This window comes from Apodemus sylvaticus, chromosome 1 (genome assembly GCF_947179515.1).
Source record: "Apodemus sylvaticus chromosome 1, mApoSyl1.1, whole genome shotgun sequence".
Taxonomy (NCBI): Eukaryota; Metazoa; Chordata; class Mammalia; order Rodentia; family Muridae; genus Apodemus; species Apodemus sylvaticus.
In genome coordinates, this window is record NC_067472.1 from 211,105,486 (window position 1) to 211,129,613 (window position 24,128).

A 24,128-nucleotide genomic window follows, 5' to 3' on the forward strand; every position below is an offset into this window, starting at 1 on the left:
TTAATATAGAATGTCAGTTAGTTTTGATGTGTTATCCATGTGTACAATTTCTTGTGTATTGTTTTCCATCAAAATCTTCAATTTTAACACAGATATATTTCTCCAATTTCATCAAAAAGATTTTCTATGAAAATCTTTGATTTTTTTCAGAAAATTTTCTACTTAGTTTTTCAATTTGTAAAAGTTTTCAATGCTTACTATTTTACAAGTGTCAATTTCGATCAAAATCTTCAATTTTAACATTTTATTCTGTATATTTCTTCAATTTTATTAGATATTTTCCATATCTACTTTTTATCTCAAAAATGTTCTACAAGCTTTGTCAGTTTGCATTAATACATATGCTATTATGACCATTTTATGTGGAAATTATTTTCCATACAATATTTTGCTTGCAACCCTTTTTTCTATATATTTCTTCCATTTTTTCAAAAAAATTTTCCATGTAAATTTTCAATTTATTCAAAATTTTCAGTTTGAGTATTCATTTGGTTTAGGAATGTTTTCTACTTCCATCTGTTTTAATTTGGATTCCAAGTTTCAATATTAACCTACTTTTCTACATATTTGTTCAATTTTATCAAAACAATTTTCCATGAAAATTTTCAATTTCATCTGAATATTTTACTACATGTAGTGTCAATTAGTTTTGATATACTAACTATATATACACCTTAATTTTCATTATTTTTAATCGAATTCTTCACTGGAAAACTTTTTCCTATATATTTCTTAAATTGTATCAGATATTTCCATGAAATCTTTAATTTAATCAGAAAAGTTTTCTACATTGCTTGTCAGTTAGTGTAGATATATTTTCTATTAGTACTATTTTATCTATATTATTTTCTATCCAATTCTTCAATTTGTCATGTCTTTCTTTATATTTCTTCCATTCTTTCTGAAATGATTTCCAGAAAAATCTGGAATTTTATCAGAAATATTTTCTACATGTTTTGTCTGTTAGTATTCATACATTTTCTACTACTAGCATTTTTACTATATCATTTTCCTTTGAATTCTTCTATTTTAAGGCTTTATAATTTATAATTCCTTTTAATTATTTTAAAATGTTTTTCATGTTAACCAATTAACTGTAATATTTTCCATCCACAACTGATCCTGACCATGACTGGTGAGTTGGATGACAGACTGTAAGGCATCCAGAAATTCCCTGAGTAGATAGAGACTGCCCAAAGTAAATAAAAGTAATAATAAATAAAATAAAAAATAATACATAATACATGATACACAATACATAATTCATAATACATAATAATAAACAATAACCAATAATAAATAATAAATGTAGATAATGATAAATAATAAATGATAAATGGCAAATAATAAATTATGGTGATAAATAAAAATTGATGGATATATTTAATAATTATAATAAATAAATAAATAAATAAATAAATAAATAAATAAATCATAAATAAATAAATTTCCCTGAGTAAATACTGACTCAGGAAAACCCTTTCATATAAAAGTACTCTGATGGGACAGTGGGGCACAGTGATGGGACAGTGGGGCAGTGTGATGGGACAGTGGGGCATTGTGATGGACAGTGGAGCTCTGTGATGGGGCAGTGGGGCATTGTGATAGACAGTGGGATATTGTGATGGGACAGTGGGGCATTGTGATGGACAGTGGAGCACTGTGATGGACAGTGGGGCATTGTGATGGACAGTGGGGCACTGTGATGGGGCAGTGGGGCATTGTGATGGACAGTGGAGCACTGTGATGGGGCAGTGGGGCATTGTGATAGACAGTGGGATATTGTGATGGGACAGTGGGGTATGGTGATGGGACAGTGTGGCACTGTGATGGGACAGTGTGGCAGTGTGATGGGACAATGGGGCACTGTGATGGGACAGTGTAGCACTGTGATGGGGCAGTGGGGCATTGTGATGGACAGTGGGGTGTTGTGATGGGACATAGGGACACAGAGATGGGACAGTGGGGCACTGTGATGGGAGAGTGGGGCACTGTGATGGGATAGTGGAGCAGTATGATAGGACAGTGAGGCGCTGTGATAGGACAGTGGGGTACTGTGATGGGACAGGGGGGCACTGTGATGGGACAGTGAAGCTGGAGAGCGGAAAGTGATAGCAGTGTTTGTAGGAGAAACGTGTAAGGGGGATAAAACTTGAAAATTAATAAAATAACCAATAAAAAAGAAAGGAAGAAGAAAAAAGAAAGCACACAGCATTTTCTCTGGATCTGGTTGAACCTTTAAAAATCAATTTTTCATCAGGTAAATTAACTGTGGATCTCAGAAGAACTTCATAATTTGGGATAGAGCAGGATTAAATATATTTCACATTTGTTCTGTTTATTGATCCTGAAGAAAATTTAAACACAAACCTTGTTTAGATAATCGGTTCATGTCACTGGTGTGATGTAGTCCGTACTGTACATTCTCTGTGTATCTCTGACTATAAACATGAGACTGCCTCTCCCTGACTTGGACTTTTTAATACAATGTCCTGTGTGTCTCCAGTAGCTATGGTTGTGCTATTACTGGATGGCTAAAGGTGAATCATCCTTTTGAATCCTTTTGACATAATTTCTCTGTTCACATAAAGACCTTGTTAAAACTTTCTAAGAATCAAATTTGGAAAACAGGCTTCCTTCCTGGCATTGAAAAATGCAATGTCATTGATCCTGAGAATCAATTATCCTATTTTCCTGCTCTTGTTTATTACATGTGCTGCGGATAGCAGGTGCAGAGCCCCAGGCAAGAGAGTGTTTAAGAAGTCTCCACGGCTCAGACACAGACTGAAAAAAAAAATCACAGATATGCCGCAAACCTCTCCTTTGCCAAGGGAAATAAAAGCAGGCAGAAATTTGATGTGCTGCTAGGCACGGGACTTAACAATCCACCTTGCTTGAGTGTAAGACAGTATAAATATGTTGATCTTGATGGTAGTCCTCTTCCTCCTCAATATTCCACTCCTCGTGGCCATTGATCCCAGGTGCTTTTAGAGAATACATCTCAGTGAACTCATTGAAGAAGATTTTGGTTACACTTGTACTTTCGTCATTGGAGCAGTTCAGACACCCATGGAGAAAGATTATTTCAACCAGACTCTGAATGTCCTGTAAGTGCATTTGGCTTTTCCATGTAAAAGACATCTAGAATATTTCTTCTGTGGTCTCAGCCTGAATATTAGACAAATCCTTGAGTCTTCTGTCCTGTTGCTAATTCTGAATACGAAGAAACAACCTTAATTCTTTAACAGATTCAGTGCTATTTTCCCCAGTGAAGCCTGGACCCTAAAGAATATAGCAATATCTACATTGAATCTTTACACAAAGCCCTCCCAATAACAGTATATATTGCACTCTACACAGTGATGACTTATTGAAATTGATTCTGTAATATTTCATTGTGTTTTACCCCAAGTACATGAAAATAGATGGTCACAAACCTTACTGAAAGTCCTTCCATCAGTGTTTTGCTCCTAAAGTATATGCTGGTTTCAGTTATATTCGTGGCACACATAGTCTACAAGAACCATATATATATAGAGATATAGATATACAAACTTTCTCTCTCAAACTTAACGAATGTTGTCACTTCTTGCCTTGAAAAGCTTCATCCAGTTTGGATAGAGATTTCTACACTTACTAATACCTACGCCATATGAATGACTGGATGGATATTTTATTATGTATATGAGCAGGGAATATTTAGATTATTAGAGGGCAAGACATCCAAGTGTTCAAATAGATAATCCAAAAGCACTGTATTTTTACCCCATACTGTTCATATAATATCACTGGCTTCTGTGTTTTACAATGTTCAATTTAGCTTTCACTCTTTAGAGTAAAACTGATTTGGAACATATGGGTCCAATGATATGTTTGAGTAGTGAGGCTATTAATAACAGTCATGACTACTTTTGTCCCTTGTCACTAGCATGGATGACCATTGTGTTGTGGGACAGTTGGAATATTTGACAACAGTTATACAGAAGTTGTCTATTAGATTTTTTGTCATTATTTAAGAAACATGTTTTCTCCTTTCGTTTCTAAGTTGGTTAATCTCAGACCTTTTAATTATATTTATATCTTGTGGGGCTTTTTTCAGTAATTTATTAAATAGAGAAGCACATGCTACCAAAGTATTAATGATACCCATTTTGTGGATTTCTGATAGTTGTTTTAAAACACAGTCATCGTCACTAATAGGCTACACAGACAGTGTAAGTAACTGATGCTTCCTAAGGTTTAGCTGTATGACATAGTTTGCACATTTCAAAAGGTCCATTCTGAAATTGCTTTTGTGTATTAGTAAAAATTTAATTGAGATTTTTTGAGTGTAGTGATAAATAATATTCTAAACTGAGCTGGTTTTAGTGCATAGAATGATAGCAACACGACATTACAATTTTTTAAAAGACCTGATTGTATTTATCTCACATTTAGTTATTGAATATATAGGTGTATGTTTAGTGTTTATTGATAAAATTATACAAGCTGGCAAAAATTAGACAGGAGATATAATTCTTTGCATAAACAAACACAATGTGGTCTTATTCCATTCCCACTGACTTTTGGCCCAATTTTATTACAAAAAAATGAATATTTTGTATACAATTTACACCAAAATCACTTCTATTTTATAAACATATAGTACTGGCATTAATAAATATCACTGAAATTTCCTTATTTTCCTACTTCTCAGTAGGATTCGAGTGTTGATTTAGTGGAACTATAAGTATTATCAAAGATGTTTCCTAGATATTAAATTATATTGATGAGAAGTAGCCAGAGTGAATATATCACATTCCTTTGTAAATAGAAAGTAGATGAATGATACTTGGGTGATATGGAAAGAACTTAATCTCTGCACTAATTACCTGTCACAAGTGTACACCTCCATATTTGAAGCAAGTATAGTCTAAAACAAAGTATCTGATAAGACACTTGGATGTTTTTCCCTCTTATGGTCTACATAATACTTGCTCAAGTACATCAAAACATATTCATAGACATCTATCATTTACCAAATGCATGTTAGATATTTGAATTTATTTAAAAATAAATCTTTAGAAAATATTTTCTTTCAGCAAAACATTGAAAGACAAAGTTAACAAGAAGGGGTTAGATATGAGGGGACATGTTAAGAACATTGGCCACTAATTATAACTGATTGTAAGTACAGGAACCAAATTTTGCTGCAGAGAGACTATTATGCACTGATAAATCATGTTTTCACATCCTTAACCAGTTAAGTTGGTTATAAGAAAAGATCATGAATTCAATGGCTCTTAGAACACCAGTATTTTTATATTGCTCAATAATTTCTAAATGAAGTCATGATCCGTATTATTATTTTGTCGATATCTATGGATTTCTCTTTACATTCTGCACAAGAACTCAAAAACGGAGTTGGAAATGTTCTCTGTGGAATAGTTCAATACCATATCTAATTTTTAGAAACCACATTGTCATGAACTTTTAAAGTGTTTTCTATTTTCCTGGTTCTCATTTCCATCCAACTCACAAATAAATCCATTTGTTTCCTTCTTTGGGGGTCAGATGCAGAAACTTCCAATTTTGAATAGTGCTTCTATTGAGTGCAAATGATCTTGTTTAGACATCTTTCTGTAATAAACACTGTACTCTTTTCCAGAAAAACAACTAAAATCCACAAATATGCTTTGGCATTGGCCTTTTTAACGGATGAAATCAACAGGAATGCTGATCTTTTTACCAAACATGTCTTTGATTTTAAAACACAATTTCAGCCACTGTGATGGGAAAACTGTAAACTCTATTTCTTGAAAAAAATTACAAGCCCGTGCCTAATTATTTCTGAAACAAAGGGACTATGTGTTCGTTTCTGCTTACAGGACCTCACTGGAAGTTTTCCTTTGAATTGCCGATACTCATGGACATGTTTTTATCTCCACGTGTGAGTTTTCCTAGGCCAGGAATTCTCAACCTCATGTCGCTTTGGGTGATTTTGATATATATTAAGAAAGTTAATGGATGAGGCTGGATTTATTCTTATATAAATCTACGTAATAAGTTCAAGAGGACATACTAATCAGAGACATGATAGGCTTCCTGCTCGGGGCCACCTCCAGATGTTGACAGACTCCAGAAAGGAGAAAGAATAGAGGAGACCATGAAGAATGCAGTCTGGCATGGTGGTAGAGGGAATCTTGCAGGCTTGACTAACTGGAAGTAAAAGTGTTTATTTATGCAAATCTCAGTAAGCAGAGATTGATCCATGTTGTTCAAAAACACAAAAAATATTATTTCCGTCCGCAGATATGTGGTATCTTCATTTGGTCATAAGTTTACAATTTCATTGGTAAAGTGTGAAACAGCAGAGTTACCAATTTCAATCATGGTGGTGTTATAAGTTTAGTCATCAGTTAAACTACGATAGTACAGAAATATATTTAACAAATTTTTTCTTTATAACCCACCTTTAGGTAGTTGGAATATTTCTTGCAAAGGCACGAGAGGCCATTCTTAGCATATCCATTCATCACATGTCAGTGGCACTAGACAGGATCAAAACCTCAAATGCAGTCTGTGGAATTTGCCACTTTACTACCAGTGTGTATATGACCAACAATTAAGGGTCACAGTACCAACTGTCATAAGAGTCTCTGTCAAAAATTTTAGCAACAAACTGCTTCAGTTATCATAAGTCATTTTCTTAATATTATTACAATGGTTATGTCACATCAGTGTGAGACTTATTGCTATGTCTTATCTTCTTTTTCTTTTGTTCCTTCTTCATAAGATACAACAGTGGACTTTCAGAAGTCAACTTGTCAAAAAAGAAGGGTTACAAAGTTCCAATGCCTCGTTCTTTCATAATATTTTCCCACATGATTATTTTTGCATCATTATAAGACACATAATATGGAGAAGATAACTCCATATAAGCTAACTTTGTTTCTGTAGATTTTCCTCAAGACACACAACTTTTGAGTCCTATATATATTTACCACATTATTTCCTCAATATTATGTAGGATCAGTTTTTTTTTAATCTTATATGCTGCTAACAATTTTAGGCTGCCAAATATTGTTTATATTTTTAAATTTACATTGTTCTGATTACCTGTTTCCTGAAAAGCCACAGCAGCAGATAGTCACAGAATATTTTGGAGCCTTATCCAAAAAGGAGACCTCTGGCATCTTTATGTGAATCACAACCTCTAGTGTGCAAGGAATAACATCAAGTAGGGCAAGATAAGAATATTTTCCTAAATGTTCAATATTATGCATTGGATTTGCTTGGTAAACATTAGAAGAAGTATTTCTGGATTAAGGCATAAATGCCTTTTAAAAATATTAGAGAAATATCCCCCAAGTAGTAAATATAACACAATCCCTCCAAATCTTGAAAACACTGATATCAAACTAAAACTGAAAGACAGTAAACATTTATTATAACACGTGAATACATTTTATACCTCTTTGTCGAACACTTATGCTTGCTGTTCCCATTACAAGTGGATGTTTCAGGCTTCCACATTGGCCAACTTTAATCAGAGATGAGAGGGAAAACCACATGTAATCAACTATTTGCAGTTAAATATGATTACAAGTTTTTAAAATTGCACTACACCTCATGATGCTATCTGTGTTTTAGCTCCTTCAGTTTTCCTATGGACCTTTCCATTGCATCTTATATGATAAGGAAAAATTGCCCTATCTCTCTATCAGTTGGTCCCAAAGGACACATCTCTCGCATTGGCAATGTTCTCCTTCATACTTTACTTCAACTGGAACTGGGTTGGCCTTGTCATCTCAGATGATGATCAAAGCAAGCAATTTCTTTCTGAATTGAAAAAAGAGAGTGAAAACAAGGAAATCTGCTTTGCTTTTGTAAACATGATGTCAGTCAATGAGATTTCATTGCATCAAAAAACTGAAATGTGCTACAAACAAATTGTGATGTCATCCCCAAATGTTATGATCATTTATGGGGAAACATACAGTATTATTGAATTGAGCTTCAGAATGTGGGAATCTCCAGTTATACAGAGAATATGGATTACAACAAAACAATGGGATTTCCCTACCTGTAAGAGAGACTTACTCCATGGCACAGTCTATGGAACTCTTACTTTTGTATACTACCATGGTGAGATTTCTGGCTTTAAAAATTTTGTACAGACATGGTACCATGTCAAAAGTACAGATTTATATCTATTAATGCCAAAGTGGAAGTACTTTAACTATGATGCCTCAGCATCTAACTGTGAAATACTGAAGAATTATTCATCCAATGACTCATCGGAATGGCTAATGGAACAGACATTGGACATGGCCTTTAGTGAAAGTAGTCAAAACATACAATTCTGTGTATGTTGTGGCCCATGCCCTCCATCAGGTGAATCTGCAACAGGTTGATAATCAGGCGACAGCCGATGAGAAAGGAGCCAGTTCTCACTGCTTGAAGGTAGAGTATCTTCTCTTAGATGATGTTTATTGTCTTAAAGTGCATAGCTGTTAAGGATCTCTAGAATGCCCACACTTAATGAAAGAGGAAATATTTTGCAAAATATGTAAGTTTCTGAACATGTTTCCTAAGAAAAAGAACTCTAGTAATTATTATAAATATGAATGGAAAAAATAAGGTGCAGTTTATCAATTAAAATTTGGAGTTACACATAGAACACGTGACTATCCATCTGCATACCCCTTCCAATATTGTATATAAAGAGTCCTATCTCATGAATTTTCTCCATGACAAGAAGATGAATGCTCATAATTCATAATTGCCAATTATAAAGAAATCATTTTAAGGAACAGTTTTCCTTAGAATTGTACAGTGATTCCGTCTCCAGCGTAGGCTCTGTGTAAATTTTTTGATTTTCTGAGAGTAATTAAACAAAAAATGCTGTTGGTATTGAGTTCCTTCTGTAGAAATGTGTTTATTTGTGTGAATGTATCTTTCTCACGGATTATTTGTATGTGTTACTCTTTGTTTATCTGTGTTTATATTTGTGTTGCTATGTACATACATTGTTATATTTCTATATGAATATGGAATTGACCAGCACATTTTCTATGTATAAATTTCTTTCTAAAAGTATGTTTGTATATGTATTTATGTTTCTTTGTGTATTTGTCAGAGCATATAACTTTGTGTACTAGTATATGTATTTTGTTAGTGTTTGTATGTGCATATATGGATTTGTATCTGATTTACTGTGTATGTTTCTGCCTTTTTTTGTGCTTGGCTTGGCCTCTGCCCACCTTTTGTCATTATATGTGAGTATAAATTTATCTGTGTGTCAACATAATTCTGGGCTGGTGGTTACATATTTATACCTCTCCCTATGTGTTGCTGTCAATGTTTGTGTGTGTGTGTGTATGTGTGTGTGTGCATGTCAGTATTTTGCATGATTTCAAATCTGTGCTTTTAGTTAGTTGAGTACATATGTATGTCTGCTTTGTGCCTTAATGTTTGCATGTAAGTGTCAACATGTATATATATATTTCTGTGTAAATAAGTGTAGAGCTGTATTAAATGTGTGACTCAGAAAAGATGTGAGCCTCTCTCTGTGGCAATGTGTGTTTGTATGTTTGTTTTTGTGTGTGTTTGTGTGTGTATGTATATATATATATGTGTGTGTGTGTGTGTGTGTGTGTGTGTGTGTGTGTGTGTGTGTGTATGTGTGTGTGTGTGTGTTGGGTATCTGTTTTTGCTTCTGAAGCTTTGTCTGTGTTTGGTAGTCTTTACTGAGAGAACTGAAATTCTTGGAATATTATGATGATTTCATTTATCCAATTGCTTGTGTTGTGATTTCTCTTTCATTCTTTAAATGAAGTTGCCTTTACTATGAAATCAGAACACAATTATGACTTGAAGTAATGGTGTATACATTACAGTTCAATGCTCGTCTTTTAGATAAACTACTTCCTGAGAAAGACCTACTTCATTAATCCTCATGGGGACAAAGTGATGATGGAGGAGAGAGTAGTACTGAAGGAAGACTATGACATTTTTCACTTTTGGAATCTCTCTCAACGCCTTGGGGTTAAGGTGAAGATATGAAAGTTCAGCCCATATTTTCCACATCGTTGACACTTTTATTTATATGGAGTCATGATTGAATTGGCCACAGGAAGGAGAAAGGTGGGTGTGTATGAATATACTGATTTAAAATACACAGTAGTAAACACTGGCAAGTAAATAAACTGCATCATTTTGAAATGAAATATTTCATCACATCAGGAACTGATTTCTAGGCTCCTGAATTGTGATTCTTTTTTACATTTTGTTATATTTTTGTTAATTTTTTGATGATGTCATACATGCATAAAATATACCTTTTTAATATTAGAATTATTTTCTGAAATTTAATGACTATAAATCTATTTTCACCACTGATTGATATTCTTTCCTTTAAATTAAACAAAATTCTCATCATTGTTGTTACTACACAGTAATCTATTTCCTTACTTTAAACCTCTGGAACAGATGGTTGATAAGAGTGAGACTAATGTCAGTTATGAAACACTAAGTTTCATAGTTGGTAACCTATGTTGTTATAGTCAAAAATGTTTTCACATTTAATAAAAGGACAGTTTCAAAGTTCACCTATGAACAAAATTACTGAAATTCATATTCACTGAATCATCACTTTTTAATAAATTTGAAGAAACTCTTCACTCTTTTTAGTGATGAACAAAAGGTCAAAAGAACATAGACTGTACTAGTAAAACAGACAAAAAAATATCTATTAAAACAAATCAAATGCAACAAGACTGAAACCAGATAAAAGTAACAAATACTTTTGTATTATTAATGAAAAATTTTGTTACCATTCTCTAAATTAATCAAAGACATTTAGGCTGGTTTATTTTTTATGGAATTCAATGGTTGCCTGGACAGGGTAAGAAGACTCATGCACAGACAAGAGGAGAACTGTTCTTTATTAAAAAATTGAGGAAAACATATTAATGTGTAATATGAGGGAGAAGGTAATTAAAGAACAACAAATTTGATGGATTTGTATGAAATATCTGTTTTACAAAAACAGCTAACAAAAGAACACAGCACACAACAGAAAGACCATTCTCTGAGAACAGGGAAATTTTTTTGAAATTGTGATGTTTTAATTTATTGAGAATAGCTTGTTATTCTCAGATAATATATGCTAAGTACAGTTTTCCTTCCTTCTATTTGGATGTGATGAATCCTCAGGTTTTCTTGCAAATATGTCAGAATTAAAACTCCTATTTCATTCCCAGCTTCCTCTCCCATCACATCCACTCTCTGTCCCTCATTGGAAAATAGCAGCATTCTACCGGAGAGAAATAACATATATCAAGATTAAACAAAATATAAGACATTATAATAGGATAAAATTTTAATAACTCATTACGGTAACTAGACATATGAAAAGGAACTAGATGAAATAACCAAAAAATCCTACCTCATATATTATATGAATAGTAGTGATTGAAGCATGGGATGGTGATGGACAATTGAGTGATAGTTATTACCATTTTAGTACTAAGAATAGTTTATTTTTGAAAGTATAATTCAATCTGTAAATTCTATAATCAGAATATCTGGAAATATTAATGCCAATTATTTATTCTACATGAGAATACGTATAATATGAAGCACCTAGAAATTATTAATGTTGAATTGAATTGCAGACGGAAATCTTTTAACAAAATGATGTTATATGTCCATGGGAATTCTACATAAAAATCCTGAAATAGACAGCCTTTGTTAACGCCATCCTAAACAAAAAAATTTAGTAGACACCCTCTGTTAATATCTTTTTTAAATCACTGATTAATCATAATGCAATTTCCAAATGCAAAGGACAGTGGGATATTTTTTATAACCCACACATACACTGATGCCATAGCTTGAAATTAATCGTATGTAAACTGAATGTCCTTAGATCTTTGGAGCATAAGTGTGAAAATGAAATCACACTGACATTTGTGCCCAAACTAGACGAAATCATTGTTCGCACTTGACTATTCCATCTATTATAGATAGGATTTCTTGACGTGTCTGGAATGGGGCCAATTACTAGTTTTGCCTGCAAAAATATCAGAGTTAGTGCTCCTCCACAACTACTGATACTCCTGGATTGCTCATTCTTTTCCCTACTTTGGATTTTTGTGAACACTCTAATCATTCAGTCAGAAAATTATTATTTTTTGGAGTTCCACTGCTTATAATATATTTAAGGAAGCACCACTTGACTATAAATGTGAGCTAAATACCCCTCATATGCGTCCATATGACACACTGTGTTAACATATAAAGCATCATTTATCACAGTATGGTTTAATATTTTATATATAGAAACAGTAAGTATATAGCAAGAATATTTATACATAAATTTATTATTTTTACCTTTGTGCCATGAATAGGGCCTGATATGTGGCAGGGATTTTATCTAAAAAAATTGTAATCATACTCCTAACTTTCAGTTGGTATACTTCTTAAAGTAGGATGGAGACAAAAAACCTAGTATTTATTATCTGTTCATTTGCAAGGTGTATATCCTACCTCATTCCCTCTTTATCCCATTTAAAACATCAGTGCATAACCTACTCCAGGTAATGTAGAAATGGAGAATTATCAGTTGACATACATTCTTTCTCCAGGCATTCAGAGCGCTTATTCTGAGATTCACTTCCAGAAGAATCACAGTTTTTATCAAGCCATCTTAAGTAATGCTTTATGCTTGGATTCTCCTTCCATATCAACCTTTTCCACTTCCATGTCCTATTTTTTTAGAGTTGTTCTCTAAGAAAAGGTGATATTAAGTTTCATTATATGCCTCTCTCTTAATTTTGAGCAATTGAACTCCTGAAGATTTATGTTTAAACAAGAAACTTGAAAAAAGTAATTATTTTAAAGTTGTATTCATCATGTAAAATTATGGTAACAATTTTTTAATAAGCATGACAGTGGTCTGAATATTACCTATAAGGTAACAAGTGTATAAGAAGTATAGACTGACTATCGTTTCACTCTTAGAAAGAACATTAATGCGTTTAGTTTAATACAAGTTTAATACAAGTGAGACACATACAGCTTTACTCCTGAACCTGCCCTTATATTATTGTTGTTTATTACTTTTGTAGTGTTGAAGAATGAACCTACTATGTACTAGGCTAGCAGCTTTGCATGAAGTATACTACAATTTTATTGTGATTTTTATATGTGTGGCTTATTTCCATTTTTCATTTGGATATTTTTTTATTTACATTTCAAATGTTATTCCCATTCCCAGTTTCCCATCTACAAACTTCTTATCCTATACCCTCTTACCCTAGTTTTATTAGGGTGCTCCCCTACTCACATATCCACTCCTGCCGCACTGCCCTAGCATTCCTCTACACTGGGGCATAAAGCCTTCAAAGGACCAAGTGCTTACCCTCCCATTTGTGTCATATAAGGCCACTTCACCTCGTTCAGTCCTTCCCCCAGCTCCTCCATTGGGGACCCTGGGCTCAGTATGATGGTTGGCTGTGAGCATCTGTTCCTGTATTGATCAGAATCTGGTAGAGCCTCTCACTGATACATACATATCAGGCTCTTGTAAGAAGGACATCTTGGCATCCACAATAGTGTCTTGGATGGTTTCTGCATGTGAGATGGATCCACAGATGGGACAGTCTCTAGAGGGCCATTCCTTCAATCTCTGCTCCATTCTTTGTCCCTGTATTTCCTTTAGACAGGAGCTACACTGGGTTAAATTTTGGAGGAGTTTGGGTGGTCCAGTACCTCAACCAGGGGGTGGAGGGCATGCATAACCTCTGGATATACTCTGGACAGGTTTACCCTCCCATTTTGGGGGAATTTCAGCTAAAGTCATCCCTGTGGAGTCTTGGGAGGCTCTTGCTTTCTTTGCATCTGGGATTTCATGCTGTTACCCTCATTTCCCTTCTACACATTTGATACACATTTCTGATCAATTTCCTGACCCTCTGTACATATCCTCCTCCATCTGCTCCTATACCTGATTCTTCCCTTCTTTTTCTGCTTCCCTTCTACTCTTCCTCCTAGGGAGAATTTATGCGAGGGATGCAGTCAGGGTTCAACATATGCAGATCCATTAAATATAATACACCACAAAATATGCAATTACATTATTTTCCAAAAAGTTCAGAAATGGCTCTTAGTCAAGTCCAATCAGAGAAAAAGAAACAAAAAAAGTGAAAGAAAACAAGGAACACAAAATGATATTAGAACATTTGCCTTTTTAGAGGCAGAGGTCTGAAAATCTCTAACTGTTTGTGGCCTGTATACCCTATATTGTGAGTCTAAACCAGCCATGTGTGATATGGAGACATTACCTTAAAATAAATTAACATAAATTACAAAAGCATGCCCATTTTCTTTAACTCAAAATAGACTACAATATTACAAACTGTTAACATAAATTTAAAGAAAGTGATCGGTAAAAAGGGATAATGTACTCTGAACATCATTGGAATATTAATATACCAATACTTCATGGCAAGACCCATTTCAACAATATCAAATTGTAGGAAGAATTCTTCAAGTCTTCAATTAACTTTAAGCATTTGAATTTTTATCCAGTATTTTCCAGTATTTGCAGCCACTTTAGAGCATTTTTACCTCATGAAAAATTTCATATTTAAGGTCACTACACATGAATTTATCATTTACAAACATATTAAACCACTGTCAGCACATTCCACTGTTGTTTGTATACAGTTTCTCATGTTTTGCACTGGTAATATATTTAAGGTTATATTTTCTTTTCGGTGATTTATAGACATAATTTTCCTGTTTCAAATTTCTTCAAATACTAACTTGCTTCTCTGTTGCTTTAATTATGCTTTGGTCACAAAGTGAGGATGAAGTTGTGATTTGACATAAGGCATGAATTTCAAAAAGAAAAAAGCAAAACAAATAAACAAACACACACACACACACACACACACACACACACACAACTTACTGGCTCAACTGTCCACAATGAGATGAGAAATCCTATAACAATTAGAAATTAAAATGTGTCAAAGATATGAGGAGAGGTTAGTGCTGGCTCAGAAAATATTTCAACTAAAGTTCCCTCTTTCTCTTCACAGCATTTACTGCCAAATTGAAAATAATTAACTAAAAAACCACCAGGTTGCACTACTGACTGGCTCAATACCAGGTTGCATTCTCTGTAGTTTTTGCACATGGCTCACTATCAGCTCTTTTTCACGACTTACTAGACACTCAGGAACTATCCAACATATCTTCAACGTATCTCGTGTATTCATAGCTGATCATTAAATAATGGATGGAGTGAAATGTCAGGCAGTTGGTGCACATAAGGTAAGCTTATTCGAGACTTAAAACTTAACCCATTAATATAAAACATAAACCTTAAACTTTTTATTGGTATGCGTCTAACTTTTTCTCAGATGCCATCCTTTGTGTGCAGTGAAGACTGTGCTCCTGGCTTTAGAAGATTTTGGAAGGAGGGAATGGCAGCCTGCTGTTTTGTGTATAGCCCCTGCCCTGAAAATGAAATTTCTAATGAAACAAGTGAGTGTTCACTATATCACATGTGGATGATGAAGTCAAGCAAAAGGCAACTGCAAATATAAAATATATTACATATCCAATTTACTAGTTTTAGATATTAAAACCATTAACAAAATTCTGCCAAAAACAAACAAGCACTTTAGCCACATGGGCCCTGGACTTTGGGTAAACACCCTGTATTTCCCAAGAAAGCCAAGCTAGCCTTTTACAGATGTATATGATGCTTAATTTGAGATGTTAACTTGACTGGACTTTGGGAGATACCTGAAAATACCAAACCACCTCTGTAGTCATGTCAGTTTGTAACTCCTGTGGGACCTGTGTCTTCCTCGACCAAAAAATCCTGGTTATCCCACAGCAGACCCACAGTCTGTAACATCCCAGGGGCTGAATCACCAGTCAAAGGGTACACATGGAGGGACCCATGGCTCCAGCTACCTATGTAGCAGAAGATGACCATTTTACACATTAGTGAGAGGAGAGGCCTGTGGTCCTGCGAAAACTCAATTCCCCAGAATAGGGGAATGCAAGTCAGGTAATTGAGAGAGGGGCTTCATCAGGGGGAGGAGGGTGTAATAGGGGGATTTTCAGAGGGATAACTTATTCAGAAAGTGGACATGTAAATATTTGACGTGTAAATCAAGTGTCAGACTCCAAAAACCGAGGGTGCCCCAGCACCCCACACCCCGGAAGGCGACACCCAAATCACTCATGAGAAACGGTCTCGATGCAATAGCATGAGGATTTCTTTATTTCCAGAATTCTGGGTTCCATAGCCACCGTGCACCACGCAGGGTCAGATGACTATGGACCCCAAGTGCTGAATTGAGACAGCTTTTATAAGTTTACGACAAAGCCCGCAAGTCACAAACCAATCATTTCTTAGCATGGAGAGCCTGCGAAATGGGAGCAAATCAGTTTAAATTATTGGAGCCCACGCTCAGTGGACCAATTAGTTTCCTATAATGTCTACAGCTGCGTGAACTCCTGCTTAGGGGTAATGGCGTAAGTTTACAGAAGATAAGCTTAGCCCATTTCCAGTTACCCTATGGGGCCAGGATCACCTATTCAAGGCCTTTCTGCTAGGTCTAAACAAAGGGCGGGCTCTGGAATGTGACCTTTTACCTAGTTTCTAACAAAGCGAAATAGCATTTTAAACTACTGATTTCTTGGGGTCATTAGAATTAGGCTGTATTATTTTCTATCCTTTCAAAAGCAAATATTAAAAAAAAAGAAAAAAAGAAAAAAAAAGAAAGAAAAAAGTGAGGGCAAGTCCCATGTTGTTTACCCAGAAGCCTTTTTTTAGCTTAGCACTGGCTTGAGCTAGAAGCTCAGCAGACATTGTTTGAAAAGATGAAAATTTCACCAAGGCGCTATTGAACTCAGAATCCCTTCACTCAGCTGCTCCCGGTCTGCAAGGTGACGTTAATGTCATCGCAACAGTGCAATTCTTCTCAAGTAGCCACTTATGCTGGGTCAATTTAATTGCTGTTAAGGTGAGACTTGTTTAAAATTTGTGTCTGCTCTGACAATGCAATCATACTGCCTCATTCCAATCTTAGTTTATGTTTTCATCAGCTCTATTGTTCTGCAGACTGCTCAGAGTTTGCATTCTGTCTTACACATAGATGACTCTAAGTTTTTGTTTGGTTTTGTCCTAACATTTCAGTGAAATAGAAAGACCCAGAATTTAAAAATATGTCACGAATTAATCATTAGGAACTGCCTTTTATTTAGAGAAGCTGGATGACTTCTAATAACTCTGACTGATTTTAGCATCGACAACACCAACAAGAGCCCTGCACTCCCTATTTGTTGTGCAACAGGGATGTGGTTTGCTGAGCAGGCCTGTGCGAAAAGGTCAAAGCCACATTTTTCCTTTTATGAGTGAGTCACATCCCTTGCTCAAGAACAATTGGATCTTAAATGATGGAAGGCATTGCTGGGAGCTTTGAGAGGAATAGGATTAAGTTCCAGCTGCCATGTGACTGCATCTGCAGGAGAGGCTTGAGAGGAAGGAAGGTTAAAATAAAGAAAAAGGGAAATAAAGGCATGCAGAGTAACAACACGGTCTATAGACCAATCAATGCACACCACTGAATAACATAAACAACACAGAGGTTGCCAAAAGGATGCAGTGTCTATTTTGGTTCATTATCTGTAATAATTGATTGGCTCTATTAGAGAAATGCCCGAATCCTTGTGGTATCTTTTTTTTTATATTTTATTTATTAACATTTCAAATGCAATCCCTTTTCCTAATCCCCCCCCCAGAAACTCTGTATCCCACCCCTCTGCCTGCTTCTATGAGGGTCTCTCTCTCTCTCTCTCTCACACACACACACACACACACACACACACTCACACACACACACACACACACACACACACACACACACACACTCCTGCCTCCTTGCCCTGAATTTCTCCTACACTGGAACTCTGAGCTTTAATGGGACGAAGGGCCTCTTCTCCCATTGATGCCTAAGGCTATCCTCTGCTACATATAATGCCGAAGCCATGGGTCCCTCCATGTGTACTCCTTGGTTGGTGATTTAGACCATGGGAGCTCTGGTTTGTTGATATTATTGATCTTCCTATGGGGTTACAAACCCCTTCAGCTCCTTCAGTCCTTTCTCTATTTCATCCATTATGGATGCAGTGATCAATTCAATGATTGGCTGCCAGCATCCGCCTCTGCATATATCAGGCTCTGGAAGAGACTCTCAGGAGACAGCTATACCAGACTCCTGTCAGCAAGCACTTCTTGGCATCCACTATAGGGTCTGAGTTTGTTGACTGCTTATGAGATGGATCCCCAGGTGGGGCAGTCTCTGGATGGCCTTTGCTTCAGTCTGCTCCATCCTTTGTCTCTGTATTTTGTTACCCCTTCTAAAACGGACGAATACACCCACACTTTGGTCTTCCTTCTTCTTTAGCTTCATGTTGTTTGTGAATTGTATCCTGGATATTCAGAGATTTTAGGCTAAAATCCCCTTATCAGTGAGTGAATCTGAGTGGATACCCTGAGCAGACTTGTGAGCTAGTTCTTTTTTTGTTGTTGTTTTGTTTTGTTTTTGTAGTTCATAAACACATATTTACAATCACAAAGAGATTCTTGTGAACCATGCCTGAAAGCAAGTCTGTTTAATCATTGATAATTTAGCCACGACCTTTAATGTCTCATGTGTTTTTCATTCCTCTGGTGGCCATTATGTTTCTAGGAAATGATTTCTACATATAGGACACCATCCTGGAGAACTTAATGAAGGGACTGATGCCAGGGTGTGCTGTCATCCTTAATGTCACATAGCATTTTGCTAAATTCATCACAGGGTTGGAGTGGGAAAATGTTCATTGATGGTCTTCTCTCTTATCTCTCATTTTTCCATTATTGAACATAGATAATTTTCATACAGTATATTCTGATTACCTTTTTCCTTACCTAACTCTTTCCAGATTTTCTTGTCCCATGCAACTTTTTTAAATCCATAACCTCTCTTTCTTTTTCATGTTATACAGCAAACATCTAATTATTATTATTATTGTTAAAAACAAAATTTGTAATAGGACAAAATGACAAATAAACAGATAAAAAGACAAAGGAAAACTCTAAGAAACCTAAAAATACACCAACTCAAATTGACAAAAAAATTTACACAAAGCCACAATAGTATAAGCCACAGTATACTTAAAAAGAAACTTTGAGGTAAAAACAAAAAATAATACACAGCAAAACAAATGAACACAAAAACCAAACAAATTTAAAAGTCTCAGAAAATCATTGTGAGACAAATGACTGCCAACAATGTCTTTGAGATTGTTTGGTATTTCCCATCTGATGCTGGACTAAAGGTTTGCCCTTAAAATAGTTTGAATACCCCATGAAAGTCATATCATTGAGTACATCCCCTGAAAAAAAGATTCTTGTAAATCATACCTAAAAGCAAGTATGTTATAACAATTTTAATTTAGACAAAAACATTAATGTTTCCTTTTTGATTTGTCTGCCATTATATTTTCAGAAAATGATTTCTACATCTAGGATGGCATCCTCAACTTCATGGGATAGATACCAAAGTATGGTATTATCCTTCAGTTCATAATATATATATTTTTTGTAAATGGATATCAGCTGAATTGGAATGGGGACGTAACTCTTTTCGCTTCTCAATATTTACATCTCAGTATGAACAGAACCATGCAGGCCCTGAGCGTGCTGCCGCAGTCTCTGTAATTTCACATGTGCATCTATCTTTCTTGTTTTAGAAGTCCTGTTTCCCATGGTGGGTGTTCTCAATCCCCTCTGGCACGGATAATACTTCTACCTACACTTCCACAGTGTTTCCTGAGTACTGAGGCAAGGGGTTTTATGGAAACATCCCAGTTATGAATGTGTGTTCCAAATTCTTTCACATTCTGAACATTGTCTGCCTAAGGGTGTTTGTGTTTGTTCCTATCTATTACAGGAGGAAAGCTGTCTGATGATGGCTGATCAAGACCCTGATTTTTAAGTATAGCAGAATGTCATTAAGAGTGAATTTACTGCTATGTGACCTTATGAGAACATAAATATATGCAATTTCACACAGTCTCCATAATACATATATTTACAAATATATACACATTCAGTCAGAATCTGTGAGATAAGAAGCCATGAGCATTTTAGGAGTGAAGGGAGTGGTACAAGAGTGTTTTGGAGACAGGAAATATAAACAAAAAGCAATTAAATGACAATGTCAAATATAAACAACCAATCGTATTTTAAAAATGAAGCAGTAAACAGTACTTTGAGAGAAAAATGATACTGACCTTCATCACCTGATGTAAAGAAATAATAATGTGTCTGTGTTTATACATACATGTTTGTTGTGTAATATTAAAGTGAAAATATCCTTAGTACTCAAATATTGACTTGGTACAGTGGTGGAGTTAGCTCTGTCAAATTTTCATGTTTTGGGCCCTCAAACATAAAAGTTATTGTACCATACACTGACCTTCTTTCACAATATTTTTTAAGTGTGTGTGTGTGTGTGTAAATGTTTCCATCATATTGTTCCAAGGAATGAAACTCAGGTTATGTGGACTGGTGGAGCCTTCACTCACTAAGTTGTCTTGCAAATGTCCTCTTGTGTTCTCCTCTAGGGAATAATTTGTCCCTGTGACCACCCCTGACTACCCTCAATTCTGGGGTCCACTGAAATTAGTCAGAACTAGAGTGTGTTCCCTTCTCCAGGTAATCAGTGTAGTAGGTGTGGCCGACCCCTCCCTATGGAGATGCTATATCTCCTATGAATGCTAATCACAGCCACAGCCAGGGTGAACATGGACGGCAAGGGAGAGGGGTGTGGTGAACGTGCTTTGTGAACAAACCCTGTGCGTGAGCAGTGAGGGTGGCTGAGAGACAGGTTCAAACCTGCCGAGCTCCATGTAGGAGGCTCCGCCCACCTGGGCTGACAGAGGCCCTCTCCAGCCTCCCAAGGGGCCTGGCTCTGCAGGCTGTGCAGATGGCGCCATGTTTCCAGCTGTGGTCAGTCATCACCCATGCTGTGGTGGGCTTGGGTCATTTGTGTGTCTGTAAGTCAGTCGTCTCCCTCACACTGCTGTTAGCAACCTCTGCTCACTGACATTCCTGTAACTTCTGTAAAGCAAGTTGGACTTCCTTACTTTAACCTATTGTTGGTTCCCCGTCTGGGGTGAGTAGATGTTTTTCCACAAGGAACGGTGCCACACAACAGCAGGATAGAAGAGAAGGAGTGCGGGTCACTGAGGGGATCCCAAGGTGGATCTCTAGTCTTCATGGCCAGATATTGGCTGCACTACCCAGGTACAGCATTGATATCATAGAGCATTAAAAATCCATACAGACAAAAGCCAACACAGAGCTTTGTGAATGACACAGTTGAAAAGTTCTAGTTCACATTCACACTGACAACGTGTTGTGAAATCTCTAAGTGAATGAAAGGCTTTTCAGAGGGAAAGGTAAATTTCTTACAATGAGAATGAATACAACTGACACTGAGATTTGGTGCAGATACCAATTTGGAGTCTTGCCGGGGATGGATTGGATGCCTTTGGTAACTTGCCAGACTGAAAACGTTCCTAAGGTAATGCACAGTTAATCCAGAAATCTTAGAAAGCAGAGTAATGTCCAGCATTTATAAAGGAAGGTGAGCAGAGGGGACCCGAAAAGAAATTGAAAATGGTTCTGGATCACATTTCCTACACACTGGCACATAGGCACCAGGGGTTTCATGCAGGGTTTCCTCCACCCCTTCTGGACCCCAAGTATGCAATGGATCCCACTAGAGCCTCTCTGGAAAAGTCTGGTTTCATCTGAAAACCAAAGCACCTGGAAACAAAATCAATAATGCTGTTAATACTAACTTCAGAGGCAGGTAGGAGTGGCACACACCTTTAATAATAGTACTTTGGGAGGCAGAGGCAGGTGGGTTTCTAAGTTCGAGACCAGTCTTATCTACAGAGTGAGTTCCAGGACAGCTAGGGCTACACAGAGTCACCCTGTCTTGAAAAACCAAACAAGCAAAACAAACAAACAAAAACAAAAAAACCACAAAAAACCCACAAATAAACAAAAACAAAGTGAAAAGAAAGGAAGAAAGAAAGAAAGAAAGAAAGAAAGAAAGAAAGAAAGAAAGAAAGAAAGAAAGAAAGAAAGACGGAAGGAAGGAAGGAAAGAAGAAAGAAAAACAATCAACATGGGATTCAGCCTCTGCCTGCTGATAGCACAGGGGAACTTGACTGACAGGTCACAGTCAGTTGTGAACCAGGATCAGACAACATAAAGCTCAGGTACTAGACATTGAGAATGTGGGAGAGATGCTTTCCTGGAGACACAGTGCCCACTGCTGCACTAGTCACTGGCCTGCATCTTGCAGGCAGATCTGCAAATCTCTGCAAATGAACCATTCTGGTTGAGGACTCTTTCATTGGCTCCTGCTCCCTGTTGATATGGAAAGGTCTGAGAGTGCAGTGACCATGGACTTATCCCAGACCAGAATCCTGGAGTAAAACTTAGACAGTGCTAGTGAGAAGCTATCAGGCTGCCCTCTTGGGTTTCTTGTTGTAGACCAAGTGCTCACCAGGGAAATAACCCAGAGGCCTCCTTAGAAAGTGTGGGTAGAGAGATGCCAGCCATCCTGGCATAGTTTTAGCACCCGGCACCACGCCTTGAGGGTCAGCATTGAGGACCCTGGAAGCATGGCTCCAGACAGAATTCCACTGCAGCCTCCCTGGCAGTCTGATCCTGTTGGCAAAACAAAAGCACCCAGAAACAAAATCACATACCCAGTTTGAAAAAAGTGTAGGATTTCAGCCCGGCATTGTTGACATCTGAGTAGAAATTTGCTAGGCTGCAAGTAGCAAGCACTTGCAAATAGGGATGATCAGAAAGGACTCTGGCCATCAGAAGTTGGCTCAAAGCACAGCGCTGGCGCCTGAGCGCCCTCTACTGTGAAGAAGTCACTGGCCTACAGCTCTGAGCTGAGAACAGCTTATGCTTCTCGCCAGACTCATTCATTGGCCAGCTCCCTTTGTGGGATCCACAGTGTGGACAAGCAAGCTGGCAACTACGGGCTTGGCTAGGATCAAAAACCTGGCCCCAAACCATGGATGTGCAAGTGAGAAGCTATTGGTTAGTGTCTTCTGTCATCTTGCACACTGGACAAGTACACAGCAGGGCCATAGGCATGGGACAACTGCAGAAAGGAAGGTGTGTGGGAGAAAGACAGCTCAGAGAGCAGAGCTTTATGGTCCTGTACTGGGCTGTCTTGAAAAACTAACAAACAAACAAACAAACAAACAAAAAAAGCTGGGTGGTGGTGGGGCATGCCTTTAATCCCAGCACTTGGGAGGCAGAGGCAGGCAGATTTCTGAGTTCGAGGCCAGCCTGATCTACAGAGTGTGTTCCAGGACAGCCAGAGCTATAGAGAGAAACTCTGTCATAAGCTCGCAAAAAACAAACAAACAAACAAACAAACAAAAACAACAAAAAACAAACCAACCAAACAAACAAACAAAACCCTTCACAACAAAGGAAAGTAGCTTCAATTGATATTCTGGCAGATACCAATTTTTTAGACCTCCAGAGGTGGGCAGTGGTGGGGTGAGGCAGATGCTTTGATACACTTGTAGGGCCAAAAGCGTGCCTTTACCAACGACAGCTTTGCCATTCATCTTGTAAGTGGAAAGAAACTGGACGGATTTTCAGCGTTTAGAAATGAGAGGGAACTGAGTGGACAGAAACAATCAGAAAACACAGGGTCTGCAGCACATCTACTGCATACTCATAGCTGAGCGCAAGACTTTTCTGTCAACATTTAGTAATGTGCCCTGGGTTCAAATCAAATCCCACCTCATTCTACCAGGAAGAATCTGATCTGGTTAACAATCAAAAGCACAAAAACAAAATCCCCCACAGGGTTGGAAATGACCTTCAGACTTTCAGCCAGGCCCTGCTGACAGCCAAGAAGAACTTGGCTCTGTGGGAAAGTCATAGTTATTTGCACCCTGAGAATGGAAAAGGTGGACGCTCACCATAGTCATTCCTTTGTGGAGGAAGAGCTGCC

General features: G+C 36.8%; 2 pseudogenes; both read left to right on the forward strand.

Moving 5' to 3' along the window:
- The window catches only part of LOC127676347 (ubiquitin-conjugating enzyme E2 G1-like), a 1,073,095-nt pseudogene that overhangs the window by 755,148 nt on the left and 293,819 nt on the right, over positions 1-24,128 (forward strand).
- LOC127685088 (uncharacterized) overlaps positions 2,917-24,128 on the forward strand; it is a 251,676-nt pseudogene continuing 230,464 nt past the window's right edge.